The sequence below is a fragment of the Hyla sarda genome, chromosome 4, assembly GCF_029499605.1.
Source record: "Hyla sarda isolate aHylSar1 chromosome 4, aHylSar1.hap1, whole genome shotgun sequence".
Classification (NCBI taxonomy): domain Eukaryota; kingdom Metazoa; phylum Chordata; class Amphibia; order Anura; family Hylidae; genus Hyla; species Hyla sarda.
In genome coordinates this window covers 149187265-149208015 of record NC_079192.1, presented here as the reverse complement: position 1 = coordinate 149208015, position 20751 = coordinate 149187265, and the positions used below count along the sequence as shown (strand labels likewise).

The 20751-nt window shown below is 43.2% G+C and overlaps 1 long non-coding RNA gene across 4 annotated transcripts in view; it reads right to left on the bottom strand.

The window, feature by feature from the left end:
* Positions 1 to 20751, bottom strand: part of LOC130368553 (uncharacterized) — an 80346-nt gene that overhangs the window by 32222 nt on the left and 27373 nt on the right. Inside the window, exons 5-7 of one of the 4 annotated variants that reach the window (XR_008892500.1) lie at positions 17175 to 17310; positions 1162 to 1391; positions 432 to 1023 (exon numbers count right to left, since the gene is read on the bottom strand). The exons of 1 other annotated variant lie outside the window; for it this stretch is intronic. This is a non-coding gene — a long non-coding RNA (uncharacterized LOC130368553). Of the gene's footprint in view, positions 1 to 431; positions 1024 to 1161; positions 1392 to 17174; positions 17311 to 20751 lie in introns of those variants that run through there. 2 more of the 4 variants (XR_008892501.1, XR_008892503.1) reach the window with 2 other exon arrangements.

Genomic DNA, 20751 nt, shown 5'->3' with positions numbered 1-20751 from the left:
TTGCTTAGGAACCGGCCTCATGGTCTCTCCGCTGTTCTTGCTGCGGTCCTGGGGATGGGAACTTCACAGAGCCTTCAGCCTATCACCGGCCGCAGCGATGTCCCGATTCGGCCGATGATATGCTGAGCCCACTGTCATGTAAGAAGCCGGCCGACTCCTTACATGAGAATGCGCTCAGCCTATCATTGGCTGAGGCGGGACATCGCTGCGGCCGGTGATAGGCTGAAGGCTCTGAGACATCACAACACCAGGAAGCAGCAAGAGCAGCGGAGAACAGTGAGGCCGGTTCCTTAGCAACGGGGGAACGGAGGACGAAGGTAAGTTAAAGTTTGTTTTTTAATATTTGCAGCCCGGGCATTGCTTAGATCAGTGGTCTTCAACCTGCGGACCTCGAGATGTTGCAAAACTACAACTCCCAGCATGCCCGGACAGCCGTCGACTATCCAGGCATGCTGGGAGTTGTAGTTTTGCAACATCTAGAGTTCCGCAGATTGAAGACCACTGGCCTAGGTCTTATTTTCGGGGTAGGGCTTATATTGCAGCCCACCCCGATAATCCAGCTAGGGCTTATTTTCGGGGTAGGGTGTATTTTCGGGGAAACATGGTAGGCATCATACATTTAACTTATGGATGCAGTGTGGCACTGTACATTGACAATATAATGGTATCTCAATGCAACTTGTTTCCAGCAGACATCAGATTTCATTTTAGTAATCCATTACAATAAAGAAAATAAATCCTGTATCTTGTGCCTGTTAGGCGTGTTACTCCTGGTTAATGTAGTCAGTCTATTGCAGACATACGGGATAACATTGATGAGTGCCTTTTTTATAGCAGTCATCCAAAGCATTGTGAATGTTCTCAGATATTGCCGTGCCAAAAAACACAATTCACATTTTGTCTTCAGCTACGTTTTCGAGTGTTGTCTTTGTACTTCTATTGCAGAGAGGAAATGTCCTATTGGACCAGGCCACTTTCTGCCTTGGTTACAAAATGAAGAATGTTTTCTTTTTTTATATTGGTCTGAAATAAGATTTAAAGTGAAATTTAATAAATACTTAAATGGCATAGTATCGAAAATGTGATATATATTGTCTGTCCAAATATTTTACAATAAATAAAGTATATTAAAATCTATTATCAAATAAAGATGTCTCTTACATGAAGTTATTTTGTTTTGTACATTATCTTGAAGTTATAGATCTGGGAACAATCTTCAGAAAATAAAATGTATAGCATGTGTAGCTAGCGGCCAACATCAAATTTTCTTTTCTGAGGACACACTGGCTTTGACAAGGTGCTGCCACACACAGTTCTGACAGTAGACAACACATTGGTGTGGTATGCATTGGGTCCAATGCTGAAGAGAGGTACTATAATCCAATAGATAGCTGGATAGAGAGAGAACAAAAAATTCATTGCTTAGGACAAGTATGAACTAGGAAAGAAAGTGTCACTGTCATTTCAGTACTCCTAACACATTCCTTTCAGTAGATGGATAGAGGCTCTGATAGTTCATTACTAAAGAATCTGATTGCACCAGCAGTACTCTGACTGGGTTTTAGTCTTTGAGATGTGTGCCTACACTATCAACTTTGATTGGATAGGCTGAGAGTTTTTACAGCCCCCCACCCCAACTGGAAACATCCACTTGGCAATTTAGTCATATATATATCTACTAAGAATAACAGGAACGGCAGAACACATAGGGAAGAGGTTTCAGAATTATTTCATAGGGAAAAACAAGCACTTAAAGGAAATCTGTCATCAGAATCACCCGCACTAAACCTGATACACAGGCTTGTAGTGCGGGTGATCCTGATTAAAACGCTCCTTACCTGGTTAAAAATGGTTCAGCTGTTCTTAAGATATCTATATTTTTAGTTTTCTGTTATTCCCTGGCTTGGGACTCAGTGGGAGGTGTTATCATCTCGGACTCAGCCACACGTCATTCTAGCTGGGCGGAGCTGCCTCTAGAATGATCCACACAAATATATCTATATATAACCTGCTTGTTCCTTCAGTTTGTGAATAAAAACACCCCGTCCCTCCCTTCCTCCCACCCCCGGCTTTTCACTCATGCAGCCCGTCTTCTTACTTGTATAGGGCCGCAGCTCGAGTGAAGCCGGGGGGAGAACGCCGCTTCCGGGTGTACGGAACGCGGCGCATGCGCGGCCCTCCCCACCAGACCGAGAAAAAGGAGTTAGACCACGAGGATAAGTTCATGAATATTCATGAGCCGGGCGGCAGCTCCGCCCAGCTAGAATGACGTGTGGCCGAGTCCCAGATGATAACACCTCCCACTGAGTCACAAGCCAGGGAATAACAGAAAACTAAAAATAAAGATATCTTAAGAAGCGCTCAACCATTTTTAACCAGGTAAGGAGCGTTTTAATCAGGATCACCCGCACTACAAGCCTGTGTAACAGGTTTAGTGCGGGTGATTCTGATGACAGATTTCCTTTAATAAAGCATACAGGTCCTCTTAAACATTTTTGCATCATAAAAATGCCTTTCATTTAAAAAAAAAAAAAATATATCCTCTTGATTTCCCTTGTACAGCCTCTAGAGTTTGCTGTGTAAACTCTTTTTCCTCTCCATGGCGGGGAAAAATCAAAACCTGCGTAGAGAAAGTGATGTGGTTGCCCTTAGCAACCAATCAGATTGCTGCTTTCATTTTTAAAAAGGCCTCTTTAAAAAATAAAAAGCAATCTGCCTGATATAGGCAACTGCGCTACTTATCCTCTGCACAGGTTTTGATGAATCCTCCCCCAATTCTTAGCTCTGTTCCATGCTCTGGATGCAGTTCTATTGTACAATGGTGCTGTACCACCCAGCATATTATGTGCCTCCACTACGATCGAAAAACGAGTTTGAGTACCTGTAAAGTTAGAAACCTAGAATGTGTCGGCAGGTAAGATCCATTTGGCCCATCTAGTCTTCCCTGGCCCTATCTTATATGAAAGAGATCATTATGCCCATCCCGTGTATTTGCAGCGAAAACTTCTGCAGGAAGGCCATTCCATGTATCCACTACTCTCTCAGTAAAGTAATACTTCCTGATATTACTGCACGAACCTTTGCTCCTCTATTATAAAACTATGTAGTTGGTAGTTTTTTCTTCTCTGTGGGTTGAGCACTTGTTTGAGAATGGAAATATAAAGAGCTTTTCTGATATTCAAAGACAATATGGTACAGATTCAAAACATAGTTTTAGGTACTATTGGGTAATACATGCAGTTTGCTGCTCTACCAACAAGAATTGCTTCTCTATGCGCACAAACTTAATAGTTGAAATTTTGATGCTGGGACAAAGAAAAGGCCTCTCTTCCTTTTTTTAAATTTATTTATTTTTAACAAAAATATTTAGTGAGAACGGGAAAATGTTTAAATGCGGGCCCAATCACTTTGGCAGAATGGGGGAGCATACTGAACTTATACACAATCTCTCTCTAGTGAAAATCATGGACTGATACAGTTCATAGTTATATATCATTTGAACTGTTAGAATGGGAATTGGGCAAGATTATAACGCCCCAAAATGTGATCTGCGAGGGGTAGATTTCCTCCATATGATTTGGAAGTGTCCTAAGGTCACAAGACTATGGGAAGGCATTGTCAGAATTAAATTTTTTTTAATTTTTTTAATAGATTAGGCAAAGAGGTAACATATGACCCAAAAATATGTATTCTAGAGAAACTGTCCAAAGTGGATTCTAGAAATAAAAAAGTAGTAGTGAAGCAACCCACGTTGTACCGGTATGTCTAGGGTCAGGTAGGGGTTAATGGACTGTGTTTAGAAAGTTTTTATTTTGCATGTAGGATACAAATAAAAAAAATTTAAAAATTCTGTGTATAGGTGTTCATAACCTTTAACATCTAATGCAAAATCATGTTTATGTATGTGATTTTCTTAATGGTATATTCTAGGGGCTTTGGAACTGAACTCTATTCTTAGCTTTTAGCAGCTGATGCCTCTGTCAATAGCCAGCAAGGAACAATCTCAAATGCCATAATTAATGTGTTAGTGCAGCCTGCAATAGGGGGACTAAACTACACTGCTAAGAAAAAATAAAGGGAACACTTAAACAACACAATGTAACTCCAAGTCAATCACACTTCTGTGAAATCACACTGTCCACTCAGGAAGCAACACTGATTGACAATCAATTTCACATGATGTTAAATAGTTAGTTACATAGTTAGTATGGTTGAAAAAAGACACACGTCCAAGTTCAACCAGGGAATTGAAGGGTAGGGGTGTGGCGTGGTATTGGGGAAGGGATGGGATTTTATATTTCTTCATAAGCATTAATGTTATTTTGTTCCAGGAATGTATCTAATCCTGTTTTAAAGCTGTTCATTTTTACTGCTGTGACCAGTTCCTGAGGTAGACTGTTCCATAAGTTCACAGTTCTCATGGTAAAGAAGGTGTGTCGCCCCTTGAGACTAAACTTTTTCTTCTCCAGACGGAGGGAGTGTCCCCTCGTCCTTTGGGGGGGGGGGGGGGGGGTTTAACCTGGAACAGTTTTTCTCCATATTTTTTGTATGGGCCATTTATATACTTTTATCATATCCCCCCTTAAATGTCTCTTCTCAAGACTAAACAATTGTAACTCCTTTAATCGCTCCTCATAGCTAAGATGTTCCATGCCCCATATTAGTTTAGTAGCACGTCTCTGCACCCTTTCCAACTCCGCAGTGTCCCTTTTATGGACTGGTGCCCAAAACTGAACAGCATATTCCAGGTGAGGCCGTACCAATGCTTTATAAAGGGGGAGTATTATGTCCCTGTCCCTCGAGTCCATGCCTCTTTTTATACATGACAATATCCTGCTGGCTTTGGAAGCAGCAGCCTGACATTGCATGCTATTCTGTAGTCTGTGATCTACAAGTACACCCAGATCCTTCTCTACCAGTGACTCTGCCAGTTTAATCCCCCCTAAGACATACGACGCATGCAGGTTATTTGTACCCAGATGCATAACTTTACATTTATCCACATTGAACCTCATTTGCCAAGTGGATGCCCAGACACTAAGTCTATCCAAGTCATCTTGTAACTTATGCACATCCTCTATAGACTGTACTGTGCTACAAAGCTTGGTGTCATCTGCAAAGATAGAAACAGAGCTGTTAATACCATCCTCTATATCATTGATAAATAAATTAAACAACAGCGGTCCCAGTACTGAACCTTGGGGTACACCACTAATAACCGGGGACCACTCAGAGTATGAATCATTGACCACCACTCTCTGGGTACGATCCATGAGCCAGTGTTCAATCCAGTTACAAACTAAAATTTCCAAAGAATTTAACTTACCTGTCAGACGTCTATGATGGACAGTATCAAATGCTTTAGCAAAATCCAGAAGCACTATATCCACAGCCATTCCTCTGTCAAGGCTTCTACTCACATCTTCATAAAAGCAAATTAGATTGCTTTGACAACTTCTATCCTTAGTAAACCCATGCTGGCTATCACTTATAATACAATTATCTCCTTTGCCAGAGAACTCCAAGATTGAAAAATTCGCCACCGATTCCCTGTGCTCTTCACAGATGAAAGCAGGTTCACACTGAGCACATGTGACAGAGTCTGGAGACGCCGTGGAGAACGTTCTGCTACCTGCAACATCCTCCAGCATGACCGGTTTGGCGGTGGGTCAGTAATGGTGTGGAGTGGCATTTCTTTGGGGGACCAGGAGTTGGCGGATGCTTTAGTCCAGGTTTGGGAGGACATCCCTCAGGAGACCATCTGCCACCTAATCAGGAGCATGCCCAGGCATTGTAGGGAGGTAATAGGGGGCACATGGAGGCCACACACGCTACTGAACCTCATTTTGATTTGTTTTAAGGTCATTACATCAAAGTTGGATCAGCCTGTAGTGTGGGTTTCCATTTTCCTTTGATATTGAGTGTGACTCCATATCCAGACCTCCATGGGTTGATAAATTTGATTTCTATTTGATAATTTTTGTGTGATTACCGTATATACTCGAGTATAAGCCGAGTTTTTCAGCACGATTTTTCGTGCTGAAAACACCCCCCTTGGCTTATACTCGAGTGAACTCCCCCACCCGCAGTGGTCTTCAACCTGCGGACTTCCAGAGGTTTCAAAACTACATCTCCCAGCAAGCCCGGGCAGCCATCGGCTGTCCGGGCTTGCTGGGAGTTGTAGTTTTGAAACCTCCGGAGGTCCGCAGGTTGAAGACCACTGCGGCCTTCAACATCATCCAGCCCCCTCTCACCCCCTTTAGTTCTGAGTATTCACCTCCGCTCGGCGCTGGTCCGGTCCTGCAGGGCTGTCCGGAGAGGAGGTGGTCCGGTGGGATAGTGGTTCCGGGCTGCTATCTTCACCGGGGAGGCCTCTTCTAAGCGCTTCGGGCCCGGCCTCAGAATAGTCACGTTGCCGTGACAACGACGCAGAGGTGCGTCATTTGCGTCATTGTCAAGGCAACGCATCTATTCCGGGCCGGAAGCGCGGAGAAGAGGCGCCCCCGGTGAAGATAGCAGCCCGGACCACCTCCTCACCGGACAGCCCTGCAGGACCGGACCAGCGCCGAGCGGAGGTGAGTACTCAGAACTAAAGGGGGTGAGAGGGGGCTGGATGATGTTGAAGGCCGCAGTGGTCTTCAACCTAAGGACCTCCGGAGGTTTCAAAACTACAACTCCCAGCAAGCCCGGACAGCCGATGGCTGCCCGGGCTTGCTGGGAGTTGTAGTTTTGAAACCTCTGGAGGTCCGCATGTTGAAGGCCGCAGTGGTCTTCAACCTGCGGACCTCCGGAGGTTTCAAAACTACAACTCCCAGCAAGCCCGGACAGCCGATGGCTGCCCGGGCTTGCTGGGAGTTGTAGTTTTGAAACCTCTGGAGGTCCGCAGGTTGAAGACCACTGAGGGCGAATGATGAGAAGAAGATGATGAAGGGGGGGGGGGTGTGGGGATGATGAAGGGGGGTGGGGATGATGAAGGGGGGGGTGTGGGATGATTACAAGGGGATGATGAAGGGGGGATGTGTGGGATGATAAGGGGATGTGTGGGATGATGACAAGGGGATGATGAAGGGGGGATGTGTGGGATGATGACAAGGGGATGATGAAGGGGGGATGTGTGGGATAAGGGGATGTGTGGGATGATGACAAGGGGATGATGAAGGGGGGATGTGTGGGATGATGACAAGGGGATGATGAAGGGGGATGTGTGGGATGATAGGGGGATGTGTGGGATGATAAGGGGATGTGTGGGATGATGACAAGGGGATGATGAAGGGGGGATGTGTGGGATGATGACAAGGGGATGATGAAGGGGGGATGTGTGGGATGATAGGGGGATGTGTGGGATGATGACAAGGGGATGATGAAGGGGGGATGTGTGGGATGATGACAAGGGGATGATGAAGGGGGGATGTGTGGGATGATAGGGGGATGTGTGGGATGATAGGGGGATGATAAGGGGATGTGTGGGATGATGACAAGGGGATGATGAAGGGGGGATGTGTGGGATGATAAGGGGATGTGTGGGATGATGACAAGGGGATGATGAAGGGGGGATGTGTGGGATGATGACAAGGGGATGATGAGGATGTTAATGACGGGTCTGGATGATTACATGGGGGGGATGAGGTATTTCCCACCCTAGGCTTATACTCGAGTCAATAACTTTTCCTGGGATTTTGGGTTGAAATTAGGGGTCTCGGCTTATACTCGGGTCGGCTTATACTCGAGTATATACGGTATGTTGTCAGCACATTCAACTATGTAAAGACGAAAGTATTTCATACAATTAGTTCAGTCATTCATATCTAGGATGTGTTATCTTAGTGTTCCCTTTAATTTTTGAACAGTGTATATCAGTTAAAGGATTTACTGCAATATGTTTAAAGTTAAGAGCAGTGGTCTCAGAGTGAATATATTTGCACAGGCTGATAGACAGACAGTTTTTCCCATATAAGCCTAAATGCAGGGAAGGCTGTCAGTCTGTGTAGGTTTTTCAATAAGACTGCAGCAAATGTTATCTAATTAACCCCTTAAGGATGCAGCCCTTTTTCACCTTAAGGACTGAGCCCTTTTTCGCAATTCTGACCACCGTCGCTTTATGAATTAATAACACGAAAACGCTTTTACCAAATATTCTGATTCTGAGATTGTTTTTACGTGACATATTCTACTTTATTTTGGTGGTAAATTTTCGGCGCTACTTACATCCTTTTTTGGTGAAAAATCCCAAAATTACATGAACATTCTGAAAATTTTGCATTTTTCTAACTTTGAATATATATATTTTTTTAAAGTTTTTTTTATTTCAAATTACAAAATTACAATAATGCATTTCAAAATTCGCTTTACACAATATAAATAATACCACCCGCCCACCTATCCCCCCACCCACTACCAGCTAGGATGCCTCATCCCATTTCTTCCACTCGTTTTCAACTTTTTGACCTATCTTTTTTCCCTGATAGTAAATAGCTTCAAATCTTCTCATTTGTTGAACTTCCTTCTGCCACTCAACCCAACATGGGCCCTGGGGAGCAAACCATCTCCTAAGAATAATTATTCTAGCTAATCCGAAAGCCTTTATCAGAACACTGTTCTTGCACTGCATGCTAAGTCCTATCCCTAGAATGGCCGTTTTAATATCAAAGCTTATCTTAGTACCCAATTTTGTTTCTACCATCTTGTATACCCCTGTCCAAAAGGAAAGCAGTTTTGGGCAGCTCCACACCATATGTGACAAATCCGCACCTTGCATATTACATTTCGGGCATTTAGAGTTAAGTCTTTTTCCTATCTTATACAAGAACCCCGGCGTATATGGGATCCTATGTATCAGCTTTATCATAGAGGTTTTGTGGTTCATATTGAGAGATGATTGGGAAATATTTATGAATACTTCCCTCCATTCTTCCCCATCAATCTGACCTACTACTTGCTTCCATTTATCCCTACTCTTTGGAGGAAATTTTTCAATGGAAAATCTAACTAGGCCCTTATATAAGTTACCTAATACCTTTGTCGAGGAGGACCGAAGCCCAAACATATAGTCAATTAACTCATGTCTATTTATTGCCCATCTAGGGTTGTTCTTCTCCTTCTCAAAAGCGCTTTTGATTTGTAAGTATGAAAAGTATTCGCTCTGACTAATACTAAATTCCCTATTAAATGTTTTCCAATCTTTTAACGTGCTTTCTATCACAAAATCTTTATCTCTAATAACCCTATTTCTTTCCCAGTTAACATATTCCTTTAGTTTCATCATTTCTGGAAAGTTTCCATTACCCCACATTAGTGTGTAGTCCATACTACCCTTAATCCCTAATAAACGTCTTGTGAATCTCCATACTTTATTAAACATATTACAAGTGGGGATTTTTCCCCTGTGCATACATCTTCCCCCTTCAAGCTCTCTACTTGTAAGGAAAATGGATATTCACAATAAATTTTATTTTTCTTCACAAATACAATATATTTGTTGGCATCATAAAATGGACATATTTTTGCTTTTTTGAAAAAATTAGAGGGCTTCAAAGTAGAGCAGCAATTTTCAAAAAATTCATGAAAATTGCTAAATCTGAAGGGACAGATGTTAGAACTACAACTCTCAGAATGCCTGGGCAGTCCAGGCATGCTGAGAGTTGTAGTTTGGAAACATCTGGAGGGCTACCGTATGGGCATCACTGTAACAGTGGTCTCCAAACTGTGACCCTCCAGATGTTGCAAAACTACAACTCCCAGCATGCCCAGACAGCCTTTGGCTGTCTGGGCATGCTGGGAGTTGCAGTTTGGCCTTCCTAGTGGTTGCCACAGTAAAGATCGTTTTACTTTCACTTTCAATTCCCCCCCCCCCACCAACGATTCCCTACCTGAGCCAGGATCCAGCAGTCTCCAGCGAAGATCCCGGGTCCCCAGGCATCTTTTCCTGCAGGTATGGCCTCCATCTTCTTCCCACGATCCCCTCGACATCCAGGGGCGGGCAGAATGGGGGTTTGCCATGGCAACCCCCTGTCCTGCGCTGCCATTGGTCAGAACTCCGTTCTGCTAAAGGCAGGGGATAGGAGGAGATCGCAGCTCTGCGACCTCACTCCTATCCCTTAGGCTGATCTGGGCTGTCGCTGAAAACTCCGATCAGCCCTATTTTCCGGGTGATCGAGTCACCAGAGACCCGATGAGCCCAGAATTGGAGAAAATCGCATGTCTGAATTGACATGCGATTTTCTCCGATCGCCAACATGGGGGGGGGATCTCAGGACCCCCCTGGGCGATGTGCCGGTATGCTTGCTGAATGATTTCACCAGGTATCCCGATCCGGTCCCCAACTGGCTAGCGGCAGGGACCGGAATTCCCACGGGCATATCCTTAAGGACTCGGGATGCAGGGTGTATGCATACGCCCTGTGTCCTGAACAGGTTAAATATAATGTTGAGCTCAGCGGTTACTTGTTTCACATTTTATAGCAGCCTTTTGCTGGTATAAAAAAAAATCTAGTTTTCCCATCAATCTGCACTTCACACCTCATAATGACAAAGTGCAAACAGAATTTTAGAAAAAACTTTTTTAAAAAGGAAAAACTTAGATTTTTAGATGGATGTAAGTATTCAGGTATTCAGACCCTTTGCTTTGACACTCAGGCTCCCATTGGGCTCCTCAGGCTCCTCCCATTTTTAAAGGGGTACTCCGGTGCTTAGACATCTTATCCCCTATCCAAAGGATTGGGGATAAGATGCCTTATCGCGGGGGTCCCGCCGCTGTCACGCCCCCTCCCGTAGGCTTGCATTGAGGGACGGAGTGTGACATCACACGGGGGCATGACATCACATGCCGCCCGCCCTGTAGTCGCCGGTAATCAGTCCCGGAGCGAACACGCTCCGGGGACTGATTACAAACGGGGTGCCGCGTGCAAGATCACGGGGGTCCCCAGCGGCGGGACTCCTGCGATCAGGCATCTTATATCCTATCCTTTGGATAGGGGATAAGATGTCTAAGCACTGGAGTACCCCTTTAAGATATTTCTACACCTTGATCGGAGTCACCTGAGGTAAATTCAGCTAATTTGACAGGATTTGGAAAGGCACAGCCCTGTCTATATAAGGTATCACAGCTGACAATGTACAGGGTGGGCCCTTTAGATGGATACACCTTAATAAAATGGGAATGGTTGTCATGGGCAAGTTGAATGGCCCCCAAGGTCTCCTGATCTGACCCCCTTAGACTTTTATCTTTGGGGTCATCTGAAGGCAATTGTTTATGCTGTGAAGATACGAGATGTGCAGCATCTGAAACTACGGATACTGTTAGCCTGTGCTAGCATTTCTCCTGCGGTGTTGCTATCAGTGTGTGAAGAGTGGGAGAAGAGGGTTGCATTGACAATCCAACACAATGGGCAGCACATTGAACAGATTTTATAAGTGGTCAGAAACTTGTAAATAACTTATGAAAGAATAAAGTTACTTTAAAACCAAGCACATCATTGTATTTCTTGTGAAATTCCCAATAAGTTTGATGTGTCACATGACCCTCTTCCTATTGAAAAAACAAAAGTTGTATTCAAAATGGCCGCCATGGTCACCACCCATCTTGAAGTTTCCCCCCTCACATATACTAATGTGCCACAAACAGGAAGCTAATATCCCCAACCATTCCCATTTTATTTAAGGTGTATCCATATAAATGGCCCACCCTGTATATTAGAGCCAAAATCCAAGCCTAGGTAGAAAGGACTGCCTGTAGAGTTCAGAGACAGGTTTGTATGGCACAGATCAGGCAAAGGGAAAACAAGGGAGTACAGTGACCTCCATAATTTTTTTATTATCAAAATCAATTCTTTTACATTTTAAGCATATTAAGTAACAAAACATTGTGAACAAATGTTTGTGAACAACAAGACCTCCATAATTCTTAAATTGAAGAAGTTTAGACCAACTAGGACCCTTTCTAGAGCTGGCTGACCGACCAAACTAATTGGGTGAGAAGGGTCCTGGTAAGAGAGATGACAAAGAACCCAATGGTCATTCTGGCTCTGTGTACAGATGGAAGAAACTTCCAGAAGGTCAATCATGACTGCAACCTCCACCAGTCTGGGCTTTATGGCAGAGTGGCCAGAGAAAAAAACAATTTCTCAGTAAAGGACACATGAAAGCATGCCTGGAGTTTGCAAAAGGCACTCAAGGGAGACTCAGACTGTGAGAAACAAGATGGCCTCATCTGATGAAACCAAAATTGTCAATGAATTGATGAAAATTGGCAATGGATTTTTTTTTTTAGCATTTTCTGCCTCCCAATGTCCCCCTGGCTACATTTGTCCCCTGCTTAGCTGCATACTTTTCCATAGGACAGCATTGATATTCTCCTCCTGCCTGTGTTTGCCATATTTCAGCCACTGCATACCATCCCAGACAGCTTCTTACCTTCTCTGCCATTTCAGCACTTGCCCTGATCTTTTAGCGCTGCCCGTCACTGCTTCCCAGCAGGCCTTTCTGCCTCTGGACCAGTTTTCTGTGAGATCATAACACCTGGGTCTAATAGGCTAACCCTGTGGGCTATAAGCTACAGGGTTATCCTTAGGAGCTCAACTTTACCACTAATGTGGTGGCCTAGCACAAGCTGTACCAGCTACTACATTGAGACTATTTGGGTGGCTAAGATACTAAAAGGTTTCCTGGACAGTAAAGTGTGTATTTTAGGTGCTGAAGGCCTGTGTTTTCTAAATTGCATATGTGTCTTTCTAGAGTCCTATAGCATACAAAGGGTTAAAGAATCTGTCATCAGAATCACTCGCACTAAACCTGTTACACAGGCTTGTAGTGCGGGTGATCTTGATTAAAACGCTTCTTACCTCATTAAAAACTGTACAGCGGTTCGCCAGATATCTTCATTTTTAGTTATATGGTATTCCCAGGCTTGGGACTCAGTGGGAGGTCCGCAGCATCAGCACGGATTCGCTTATGTCATTTTTTGCCGGGCGGAGCGACTGCCCGGCTCATGAATATTCATGGCTGCCTCATCGCAGTCTTCCTCCTGGTGTAGGTCACGTGGGTAGCGCCGCGCATCGTACACCCGGAAGCGGCATTCTCCTGCATATCTATCTATGCAGGAGAACGCCGCATCCAGATGTACGGCGCGTGGCTATAGCTAATGTCAGGCATACCTCCTGCAAGTTGACCACATTGTTACTAGTCCTGTCTTCAAACCTGTGCCTAGCCCAATCCTGCTTAACCCCTTAACGATGCAGGACGTATATTTACGTCCTGCGCCGGCTCCCGCGATATGAAGCGGGATCGCGCCGCGATCCCGCATCATATCGCGTGGGTCCCGGCGCTAATCAACGGCCGGGACCCGCGGCTAATACCACACATCGCCGATCGCGGCGATGTGCGGTATTAACCCTTTAGAAGCGGCGGTCAAAGCTGACCACCGCTTCTAAAGTGAAACTGAAAGTATCCCGGCTGCTCAGTCGGGCTGTTCGGGACCGCCGCGGTGAAATCGCGGCATCCCGAACAGCTGATCGGACACCGGGAGGGCTCTTACCTGCCTCCTCGGTGTCCGATCGACGAATGACTGCTCCGTGCCTGAGATCCAGGCAGGAGCAGTCAAGCGCCGATAATGCTGATCACAGGCGTGTTAATACACGCCTGTGATCAGGATGAGAGATCAGTGTGTGCAGTGTTATAGGTCCCTATGGGACCTATAACACTGCAAAAAAAAAGTAAAAAAAAAAGTGTTAATAAAGGTCATTTAACCCCTTCCCTAATAAAAGTTTGAATCACCCCCCTTTTCCCATAAGAAAAATAAAACAGTGTAAAAAAAAATAAAAATAAACATATGTGGTATCGCCGCGTGCGTAAATGTCCGAACTATAAAAATATATCATTAATTAAGCCGTACGGTCAATGGCGTACGCGCAAAAAAATTCCAAAGTCCAAAAAAGCGTCTTTTGGTAACTTTTTATAACATTAAAAAATGAATAAAAAGTGATCAAAAAGTCAGATCAAAACAAAAATCATACCAATAAAAACTTCAGATCACGGCGCAAAAAATGAGTCCTCATACCGCCCCGTACGTGGAAAAATAAAAAAGTTATAGGGGTCAGAAGATGACATTTTTAAACGTCTAAATTTTCCTGCATGTAGTTAGGATTTTTTCCAGAAGTGCGACAAAATCAAACCTATATAAGTAGGGTATCATTTTAACCGTATGGACCTACAGAATAATGATAAGGTGTAATTTTTACCGAAATATGCACTGTGTAGAAACGGAAGCCCCCAAAAGTTACAAAATGGCGTTTTTTTTTCGATTTTGTCGCACAATGATTTTTTTTTCCGTTTTGCCGTGCATTTTTGGGTAAAATGACTAATGTCACTGCAAAGTAGAATTGGCAACGCAAAAAATAAGCCATAATATGGATTTTTAGGTGGAAAATTGAAAGGGTTATGATTTTTAAAAGGTAAGGAGGAAAAAACGAAAGTGGAAAAACCCTGAGTCCTTAAGGGGTTAAAGGATTGTTCCGCTCTTGAGCATTGTCTTCATACTGTATCCTGTATACTCCCTGCATCACTCCATCCCACTACACCTCCTGGGTTGAGTGGGGGCGGGGCAGTCAAATCACACACTTAGTTCACTGAGCAGTGTTGGAGCGATGCAGCAAGCTACCTTGGGAGTGCACTTCCCTGGCCTGCCACCTTCTGTGTCTGGGAAGCTCATCACAGATGGCTCCAGAGACAGTACATAAGCTGTGTGGCCATCTGTGATAAGCTTATCATACACAGAAGGTGGCAAAGCAGAAGAACGCACTCCTGAGATCCTGACCCTCTGCAGGTGGAGTTATGTCAGGAGCATGGCCATCCACTTCAACGTTGGTGACGGGCACAAACAGAATGAGGTAACACTCTGGAATTCATAATCATTGAAATATATGATTTGGACTAAAGTATGGATGTTGGATAGTCTGATTATAAAGGCTGTAATTTTCTTTGGAGCTACCAATATTTGACCTATAAATTAGCGGTGGAGGGTAAGAGAGAGACCATAATATGCGGGATATAGTAAGTGTGAATGAATGATGATTTCTCTTTCCCCCTTTTCCTATCTTAGCTTTCCCTCTCTGGATTTTTACCATACCTATTCGAATGTCTGTGTGTTATTTGTTTTTGTGTGTATTTTGGTTTATTGTAATTGGAAAACTTAGTAAAAAAATGTTTTAAAAAAGTAAACATTGGAGTGGTAGTTGGTAACCTAGGCAACACGTTGTAAACAGTTGCAACAGAGGATGGGCACTGCATTAAAAGTATAGTTACATAGGGGGAGATTTATCAAAACTTGTGCAGGCAGGCAAAGTGGAGCAGTTGCCAATAGTAACATTTCAGATTGCTTTTTTCATTTTTTAGGGGCCTTTCTAAATATTAAAGAAGCAATTTTATTGGTTTCTACCAGCTAATGGTGGACTCTACACAGGTTTTGCTAAATCTCATGTATTGTTCATTGGTTTAAAAAAATTACAAAAGTCCATGAAGTTCAACCTGTATCCCTATTGTGTCTACTGTGTTGATCCAGAGAAAGGCAAAATAACCTTTATGAGTCTGATGCCAATTGCCTCATACCAAAGGGAAAAAAATATTTTCTGACTCCAAATATGGCAATCAGAATAAATCCCCGGATCAAATTTCTGTCCCTATAAATTTAACATCCATAACCTGTAATGTTATTACTCCCCAGAAATGCACACATGCCCCTTTTGAACTCTTTTATTGAGTTCATCATAACCTGTTCCTCCAGTATAGAGTTCCATAGTCTCAATACATTTTCATTAAAGAACCCCCATCTGTGCTGGTGTAGAAACCTCTGTCCTATTGATGTAGAGAATGCTGGATATAAATAGATCATGGTAGAGATATTTGTACTCCTAATTTTGATACTGCTTCCCCATAACTTTACATTTATCAGTATTGAGCCTCATCTGTAACTTCTCAGTCCAAACTGTGTACTGTTCTCTATTGTGTTAACCACTTTACAGAGAATTATCTGCAGAGATTGACACTTTACTATACAATCCCTCTATAAAGCCATTAATAATATATTACATTTAATAAATATATTAAAATGAGGCAGAAGGGTGATGTCATGAGGAGAGGCTAGGAGGCTCCTCCTCTCACCCATGCCATCACCGTTGCTAACCTGCTGGCTTGTCTGGAGCTGATGGGGCCAGTCCGATGCGGGCATTAAGCCCGACGAGGCTGCGACCACTGGGGGGGAACAACTTCAGAGCCCCGGTGTCGGATGTACACAAGAGAGGACTGGAGGGTGAGCAGGTGCCGTGACTGAGGCCAGAATTGGAGCTGGAGCTACTGGAAGAGGTGGAGCTGTGGAGCAAGAGTCAGGTAGCGGGGGGCTTTGAACTGAAGTGGAAGCCCCGGAGTGTGAGAGGCTCTGGGGGGAAAGCGCTGACAGAAGAAGGTAAAGATGGGAATGGGGATATTACACCTCATAGCACTGATATTCCCTCTGATATTTCTCACTTGTTAAGCAGCTATAGATGAACACTTAAAGGCATCTTGTGCTTTCCAGACTTGCTTCATTGGAATCTGAATGTGCAGAGCTCAGTAGTTGTTTGTTGGGAGCTTATCGAAAAACTCCTAAATGTGGACTGTTTGCAGTAGTGATATACAATGGTGGCTCAAAGGAGTCAGAATTGAATGTCTGCACAGTATATCCCTGAATAAGTTGAACTGTCTTCTCATTTGCTGACCTGCTTACTTGATATATAGCTCTACAGGAACATATGAAATACACTGTGTCGTCCAGACTTGCTGCACTGGAATTTGAATGGGCAGAGTCTGATGAATTATAAAACAGCAGCTGATATATTGGTGGTGTGTGATATACTACCTATTGGAGAGTCTGTAAACAAAAAACATTTGGGGGGAAAATCCCTTAATGTGACGTGAGGAGTGTCTGGGTAGCGACATCTTATGCTAAAGAGTGTTTAGATTCAACGCCTGTATAGCATATAAATTTTAAAAGATAGAGCTTGAGAAGTCACCCAGTAGTAGGAGATACACCTGTGGCGTGTGATATACTAACTGGTGGAGAGCCTGTATCTGGGAATTGTTTGCTGGGAGCTACTGGGACACAGAAGGTTAAATCAGGAAGAAAAAAAACTGTTAAATAAAATGTAATACCTCTTGGGAAAAATCCCTGCTGCGGATGGTGTAGTTTTTTTAGCAAAGTTGTTTGAAGGACACTAAAAACGCTGGGAGCTTAAGCCTGGTCAAATTAAATTATCTCCACCCACTGGTCTGTATTCTTGACTTGAAGCTGTATAGGAGAAAGTAAAACACCTTGTGTATCCCATATTTGAACTGGGCGGTATGTGAGATATATAATCCTCTGGAGAGATTGTAAATAACTACTGACTTGAGGAGCTTATAGTAGTAATATTCATTGGAGATTGAAAAGTGTTGGAATTAACATCTCTGCAGTATATAACTGAATAAAAATGTTCAACTCCTCTATCAGCTGACCAGTTAAAGTTTATACAGCCGATTATACAGCCGTGCATTAACTAGCAAAACTCCCAGCCCAGTCCAAACCCACTATACTAGATCCTATTGAAGTACTGATGGGCTGTAGAGGGTCAAAACAAGGGAAAACGTACTTTCTTAAATGAGAATTAATATCTTCTGGGAAAGACTTTCTAGCCATGGAACATGGAATTTATAGTAGTAACAACTATCAATATAAATGAGGCATCTATCCTTACCTGCTACCCCGCTACCTTGACTAAAAAGCCCACCCCCAGTACCTCAGCCCACTCACTACCCTATAAAAGGATATAAAAGCACTGGAAGACAGAGCGAGGCAACATATAAGGACTGAAAATATTTTCTAAAAAGACTCTAATAGCGAAGCTGTCTGTGAAACTATACATTTGAGATCTATATTACAGATAAAGAGCTATAGTTGGAAGGAAGAGAAAATAACTAAGAGGCGGAGTTGGGGGGGGGGGTTGTCGTAGGTTAGAGGTTCGGGTCCTAAAAAAAAAAAAGAAGACTTGAACCACTGGGGAGATGGGGGGGGGGGGGGGGCTACAGTAGGGAGGGCATTATGGGGAAAATAGATATTTATGTTGTTTTTTTGTTTTGTTTTCCCTCTTCTTTCTTTTTCTTTCTCTCCCTTCCCTCCTTTTTGATGTTTATTTATTTTTCTCTTTTTTTACACATTAGTTACTTTTGGGGCACTTAACATAGTATTTAGTAACATAGTAACATAGTTCATGAGGTTGAAAAAAGACCAGAGTCCATCAAGTTCAACCTATAACCCTAATGAGTCCCTACTGAGTTGATCCAGAGGAAGGCAAAAAAAATTCATACTAGAGGTAAAAATTCCTTTCCAACTCCAAGTATGGCATCAGAATAAATCCCTGGATCAACGTTCTGTCCCTATAAATCTAGTATACAGTGGGGATCAAAAGTTTGGGCACCCCAGGTAAAAAATTGTATTAATGTGCATAGAGAAGCCAAGGAAAGATGGAAAAATCTCCAAAAGGCATCAAATTACAGATTAGACATTCTTATAATATGTCAACCAAAGTTAGATTTTATTTCCATCATTTACACTTTCAAAATAACAGAAAACAAAAAAATGGCGGCTGCAAAAGTTTAGGCACCCTGCAGAATTTATAGCATGCAGCTTTGCAAAGCTAGGACCTGCCAGTGTCATGGATTGTTCTCAATCATCATCTGGGAAGACCAGTTGATGTCAATCTCAGTTGATGTCAAGGTTTTAAATGCCCAGACTCATCTGACCTTGCCCCAACAATCAGCATCTTGGGTTCTTCTAAGCAGTTGTCTAGAAATCTGAAACCGAAAATAGTTGACGCTCACAAAGCTGGAGAAGGCTATAAGAACATAGCAAAACATTTTCAGATGTCAATATCCTCTGTTCGGAATGTAATTAAGAAATGGCAGTCATCAGGAACAGTGGAAGTTAAAGCAAGATCTGGAAGACCAAGAAAAATATCAGACAGAACAGCTTGCAGGATTGTGAGAAAAACAATTCAAAACCCACGTTTGACTGCACAATCCCTCCAGAAAGAGCTGGCAGACACTGAAGTTGTGGTACACTATTCCACTATAAAGAGATACTTGTACAAATATGGTCTTCATGGAAGAGTCATCAGAAGAAAACCTCTTCTACATCCTCACCACAAAAATCAGCATTTGAACTTTGCAAATGAACATATAGACAAGCCTGATGCATTTTGGAAACAAGTTCTGTGGACCGATGAGGTCAAAATTTAACTTTTTGGCCGGAATGAGCAAAGGTACGTTTGGAGAAGAAAGGGAACAGAATTTAATGAAAAGAACCTCTGTCCAACTATTAAGCATGGGGGTGGAACAATCATGCTTTGGGGTTGTATTGCAGCCAATGGCACAGGGAACATCTCATGAGTAGAAGGAAAAATGGATTCAATAAAATTTCAGCAAATTTTGGATGCTAACTTGATGCCATCTGTGAAAAAGCTGAAGTTAAAGAGAGGATGGCTTCTACAAATGGATAATGATCCTAAACACACCTCGAAATCCATGGGGGATTACATCAAGAGGCGTAAACTGAAGGTTTTTCCATGGCCTTCACAATCTCCTGACCTCAACATAATTGAAAATCTATGGATAGACCTTAAAAGAGCAGTGCGTGACAGACAGCCCAGAAATCTCAAAGAACTGGAAGGCTTTTGTAAGGAAGAATGGGCAAAGATACCTCAAACAAGAATTGAAAGACTCTTGGCTGGCTACAAAAAGCATTTACAAGCTGTGATACTTGCCAAAGGGGGCAGTACAAGATATTAACTCTGCAAGGTGCCCAAACTTTTGCAGACATCATTTTTTTTGTTTTCTGTTATTTTGAAAGTGTAAATGATGGAAATAAAATCTAACTTTTAATACCACAAAAAGAAAAGGTAGCGGAGCGACTCACCCGATCCTGAAGGAGTAGGTTCAGACGGTAATCATCGCGGTCAGGCGAAGGTGCAGCGGGAGGCAGAGGATGTTACCGGGGGAAATCAGGCATCGGGCCACAGCCGTATCGCACCTCTTCGTGCTTAGTCAGGCCCCTGCGCAGGGGCCTGACGAAGCACCAAGAGGTGCGATACGGCTTCCCCCCGTAACATCCTCCGCCTCCCGCTGCACCTTCGCCTGACCGCGATGATTACCGTCTGAACCTACTCCTTCAGGATCGGGTGAGTCGCTCCTCTACCTTTTCCTTTTGTGGTATTTGATTTTGTACATATCTCCAGCGTAGAGCACCTCCCGAAGGAGAACGGACACCTGGCGCTTTTCCATTGTGTGCTTAGAAGGATTACACCGACAGGTACATAGGGCTGTGCCGGAGCTTTCTCCTTTTTTGTGTCTGCAAAATCTAAATTTTGTTGACATTTTATAAGAATGTCTAATCTGTAATTTGATGCCTTTTGGAGATTTTTCCATCTTTTCTTGGCTTCTTTATGCACATTAATACAAATTTTTACCTGGGGTGCCCAAACTTTTGATCCCCACTGTACATAACCAGCGATGTTATTACTCTCCAAAAATGCATCCAGACCCCTTTTGAATTCTTTTACAGAGTTCATCATGACCACCTCCTCAGGCAGAGAATTCCATAGTATCACTGCTCTTACAGTAAAGAACCCCCGTCTGTGCTGGTGTAGAAACCTTCTTTCCTCTAGACCTAGAGGATGCCCCCTTGTTATAGATACAG